Genomic DNA, 5,968 nt, shown 5'->3' with positions numbered 1-5,968 from the left:
TCATTTAGTCTGTTCGAATGCTCACGGGAAAGGTAGTATTGTGAAACACTGCAGAAACGAACGACATCCTTACTTTTGCTCCGACTGACCATACTCCGTGAAAGTTTCCCAGATTCTCAGTTGAGGATTTTTGCAGCTGGAAGTTACCTCAGAAACCCTGTTAATTCGTAATGTATTGAGCGAATCGCAAAACAGAAAGCATTTAACACGGAACACAAACAAAACTGGAAAACCAAATGGACTTTCAGACACAGCGAGCACGAATGCTAAATGTGAGACAGTCCGGGGGCATGAGCTATAAAGTAATCACACAACTAACAACGGGGCAATTCCAAACGAATCTTTCAAACATACTGGAGCCTGAGTGCACCACCACTTCCCAGACAATGCTGCAAAGCGACAAAGAAAGAACATGACAAGAATGGGCCATAAAAAGTGAATTTCACCAATCGCAGTCTCGATTAGATTACCTTTCCCTTCCGATGTCTCCAGGACGGAAATGAAGAAAGTGGGAGAAATTCAATAACATATGACATCGAAATAGATTGGAACGATTTTCTCATTGGCCAGAAAACCGAATGACGGCGAGTCGAGTCACCGTAGGACTCTGTTTCGCAACAGCGATGAAATAACAGTCTCCATTCGGTTCCAGTAAAAGCTCAACTTGCCTGGAACTGAAAGCAACAGTAGAGCTGCTGGCGATTTTCCCCGCGGGAGGCGAACACGATCACGACAGAACAGGCACTTTGGAAAATTCGGCACTTTCCCACACCGCAGTCAATCCCCCGGGAAGCAAACCCATTTTTCTTCTGTTTTAAACAGAAATGCAACAGGGATCGAAACAGCATTTTAACAAGCTGTTGCCGATGGAGCTGTTCAGAAGAAATGGCAGCGGTGGGATTCGAACCCACGCCTCTGTCGAGACTGGAACCTTAATCCAGCGCCTTAGACCGCTCGGCCACACTACCAACACGCCCACCCCGCCATTTTCTTGCACTTCCAATTGTGCTCCTGCATAACAACAGATGCAAACTCACGTGAAAAGGGTTCGATGATCCCTCACCGACTCGCACAGCTGCTGGGATGTGCCCGTCCACAATATCAATTTCTCAGCAGATAATGACAGCCCATCAATCCAGACAAAAATCACTGGTAAGCTGAGTCTATCTTCTCAGACTGGATTCAGCTACAAATGTATCTGTGAGTGCGTGAGAATATATGATCGGTTATGATTGGGTCAAATTACCATCAGCTGCTTGACATTACTGCAATTCGGATCCTTGCTTTGCTAAATGATTTCACCCATTGCTCGAAACAGGACAACTTTCACGTTTACACGGAACATGAAACACACCGGACTGCAGGGAAAATGCACAAAGCTGAGCAGGCCGTGTCCCAAATCAGACCGTGCAGCATAGTTTCAGTCACTGTGTCTGTTTTGCAGAATAAGGTTCCCAAAGAAAGTTCCACCCTAAAACCGGAGGTCGCATTCCAATCCGAGAACGACAGATTGCATCGTGAGGAAGGTCTGACCTCGGGGCCGGTTCGAGATGTCACTTTCCTTGCCTTTTACCTTCACCGTGCAATTTGCTGCAGAGATGTTCACACCTGGACATGAGCCTCATGGATACCAACTGAGTCTGAAACCTGTGTGGGAATCGATGAGAAGCGTCTCAATAGAGTTTAACAAATTCCATGGTGCTTTTTAGAAATGCAGTTTCTTTTCACCTCAATCTAAAAGGCAGTTTCTCAACATAGTAACAGAAGTCAAAAGGTAATTACCTCACCCCACCCCCACTCCGGAAGAGGTGCTAACTGCCCTTGATTGCTTTTTGTTCACGATGTGAAGAGCTCTCACGCCTGATTCACCTTCACGTGTCTGGTTGCTGAGTGAATCACAAAGAAGGAGTTTCACCAGAGCTGCAACTGCCACACTTCCCCAGTCGCCCTCCCGTTTACATTTTCCTGCTCGTCAGTGATTTCAAGAAAACCAAATGGATGCGATGTCATTCTGTAGTCTCTCTGTCGATTCCTCCGTTTCAGTTCCAACGTGGCTTAGATCTCGGGGCGCACCTTAATACTAGCGACGCTATGAAAGCACAGGTCCAGAGGTTCCTCTGAGAATGTAATGTCTTTCATTGCTGTTGCTGATTGAATGAGCCACCAACCTGCGAACTGCTCCAAAACATGATTCAGGATCCCTGGTGCCAATTCTCGCACGTTGAATAACGACAGACACCTTCCAAATGAGGTCTTTCAGAGACGACTTTGGGATACATTTGACAGACAGATTAGTTCAGGAATCCGTGGTGCATTGTGACACCAGCGCATCGGCTTCTTCCCTGTCTTTGAACCGGGCCGCCTGCGCAAGGAATGCAAATGCGGTCATGCTTTTCGTGGAAGGATCAGAAGGGGGTAACTACACTCTCAAACAGAATGGCATATGATCATTTACAATGCTTTGCACAGTATTTAAATAGAATTGTATTGCAGTTCAATTCGAGAGCAGATTTATTCAAGCAAACTCGAAGGCAGGTTTGCAGATTGGAAAGCAAGCAAGAAAGCTCCGTTCTTGTCCATGTAAAAGGCTGCAGTTGAAGAGCAAAGCAGTTTCTGCCCAGTTTCGAACGGGGTACTTTTCGCGCGTAAGGCGAATGTGATGTCCACTACACTGCAGAAACAAGCCGCTTTCCCCTCTCCTGCGGCTCCGTGGCATTCAGCACTGAAAGTTGTAGCCATTCCATCTTTCACCTTACTGTTTCCAATAGCGTGTTGCTGTTCAGCGTAATTGACATCTTGAAAACGTTCAAAAAAAGACACTCTTCCAAATCAGTTCCAACACGTTTCCAACTCACTTATTATCAATGTGGCTCGTGTCCAGGTGTGAATGTCTCTGCAGCAAAATGCACGGTTCACGTAAAATGCAGAAAAACATGCGCACCAACCTCCACCAATACCTGTCTCCTGTTATTAAACTGTTATTGACAGAAACACCAGCACACAACCTTCCACCACTACCCTGTCTCCTGCCAATAAACAGATATATGCAGAAACACACTCAACCCTCCATCATCACACTGTCTCCTTCCATTAAGTAGAAATACACAGAAATACACACAACTCTCCACCAAAACCCTGTTTCTTGCCACTATTCAGATATACACTAGAACACAAAACACAAGCCTCCACCGCCACGTTGTCTCACGCTATCAAGCAGATATACACAGAAGCACATACACACACAACCCTGCACCAACACCTTGCCTCCGAACAATAAGCAGATATACACAGAAACACACACAAATCTCTAAAACACCTTCCTGTCTCCTGCCATTAAACAAATATAACAGAAACACACACACACACACAACCCTTCAACACCACATTATTTTCTGGCATGAAACAAATATACACAGAAACACACACACAATCATTCACGACCACACTGTCTCCTGCCATTACACAGATCTACACAGAAACACACGTATACACACAATGGTCTACCATCACACACTCACCGGCAATTAAACAGGTATAAAAAGAAACACACACACATCTCGACACCATCCCCCTGTCTCTTGCCATTAAATAGACCTACACAGAAACACACACACACAACCCTTCACCACCACGCTGTCTCCTGCAATTAAACAGATAGACACAGAAAGACACACAAACCCCTTCACCACAATATTGTTTTCTGCCAAAAAACAGATATGCACAGGAACACACACACACACACACATACACGCACACACAATGCTTGACACCCAATTTGTCTCCTGTCATTGAGCAGGTATACACAGAAACACACACGCAACCCTCTACCTGTCTCCTGTAATTAAACAGATATGTACAGAAAAACACACACAAAACTCCAGCACCACCCTGTCTCCGGCTATTAAACAGTTATACACAGAAACACACACTCACCATCCTCCACCACCACGCTGTCTGAAGCTATTAGACAGAAATTTACAGAAACTTACAGCAACCCTCCACCACCACCCTGTCTCCTTTCATTAAACAGATATACACAGGAACACAAACACACACAAACTTCCATCACCACCCTGTCTCCTACTATGATACAGAAATACACAGAAACGCGCATACACCACTTCTACCACCACCCTGTCTGCTGCAATTCAACTGACATACACAGAAACACGCACATATTCCCTCCACCACCACCCTGTCTCCTGCCATGAAACGGATATACACAGAAACACAGACCCATACATCGCCCTACCACCACCTTGTCTCCTGTCATTAAACAGATATGCACTGAAACACAGACACATCTCTCCACCACCACCCTGTCCTCAGCAATTAAATTGATATACACAGAAACACACACATGCACAACCCTCCACGACCACCCTGTCTCCTGCCATTAAACAGATATACACAGAAACACACACACATCCCTCCATCACCACCCTGTCTCCTGCCATTGAGCGGATATTCACAGAAATGCACACACACAACCCTCGACCAACTCCCTGTCTCCTGCCATTAAACAGATATACACAGAAACAAACACTCACAACTCTCGGTCACCACCCTGTCTCCTGCCATTAAACAGATATACAAAGAAACACTCATACAGACACAACCCTCCACCGCCATCCTGTCTCCTGCAAGTAAGCACATAGACACAGAAACACAGACATTCTACCCTCCACTACCACACTGTGTCTTGCCATTAAATAGATTTACGCAGAAACATACACACACCAGCCTCCTCCACCACCGTGTCCTGCAATTAAACCGATACACACAGAAACATACACACATATTTCCAGCACCACCCTGTCTCCTGTCATTAAGCAGTTAAACACAGAAACACGCACACGTTCGTCCTCCACCACTGTCTCCTGTCATTAAACACACACGCACACTACCCTCCACCACCACCCTGTCTGCAGCCCTTAAATAGATGTATACAGAAACACACGCACACAACACTCAACGAACACCCTGTCTCCTGCTATTAAACAGGTGCACACAGAAATACACACACAATCCTCCATCACCATCCTGTTTCCTGCCATTAATCAGATATGCACAGAAACACACGCACACAATCCTCCATCACCACCCTGTCTCCTGCCCTTAAATAAATATACACAGAAACACACACACAATCCTCCAACACCACCTTTTTCTCCTATTATTAAGCAGAGATATACAGAAATACACACACAACCCTCCACCACCACACTGCCACCAGTCCTTAAACAGATATACACAGAAACACACACACGCACACAAACCTCCATGACACCCCATCTCCTACACATAAACAGATATATACAGTTACACAGATACAAATCCCTCCACCACCACCCTGTCTCCTGAAATTAAACATATGTACACAGATACACACACACACCATCCTCCTCCAACACCCTGTCTCCTGCAACTAAACAGATGTACACAGAAACATACACACATATCTTCAGCACCAACCCCTGTCTCCTGGCATTAAACAGATATACACAGAAACACACATGCACACAACCCTCCACGAACACCAGTCTGTCTCCTGTCATTAAGCAGATATATACAGAAAAACGCACACAACCCTGCACCACCACCTTATCAACTACCATGAAAGACACTGGCACAAAAAGAAACGCACAGACAACCCTACACCAACACTCTGTCTCCTGGCATTAAACTGATATACACAGAAACACGCACGCACGCACACACACACACACACACACACACACACACACACACACACACACACACACACACACACACACACACACACACACACAACCCTCCACCACCACACTGTTCTCGTGCCATTGAGCAGATAGATACAGAAATACACACACACAACCCTCAACCATCACCCTGTCTCCTGCCCTAAAAACAGATATAGACAGAAGCACACACACAACCATCCATTGCCAGCCTGTCTCCTGCAATTCAATATATATATACAGAAACA

At 45.6% G+C, this 5,968-nt stretch overlaps 1 non-coding gene across 1 annotated transcript; it reads right to left on the bottom strand.

Annotated features, from left to right (window-relative positions):
• Positions 1 to 886: 886 nt before the first annotated feature.
• trnal-aag (transfer RNA leucine (anticodon AAG)) lies at positions 887 to 968 on the bottom strand. The gene has a single exon. It is a non-coding gene; the product is annotated as a tRNA-Leu (tRNA).
• Between the last annotated feature and the right edge of the window lie 5,000 nt (positions 969 to 5,968).

The sequence above is a fragment of the Chiloscyllium punctatum genome, chromosome 13 (genome assembly GCF_047496795.1).
Source record: "Chiloscyllium punctatum isolate Juve2018m chromosome 13, sChiPun1.3, whole genome shotgun sequence".
NCBI lineage: Eukaryota > Metazoa > Chordata > Chondrichthyes > Orectolobiformes > Hemiscylliidae > Chiloscyllium > Chiloscyllium punctatum.
Note: the sequence above shows the minus strand (reverse complement) of the source record. Positions and strands in the feature narration are given on the sequence as shown.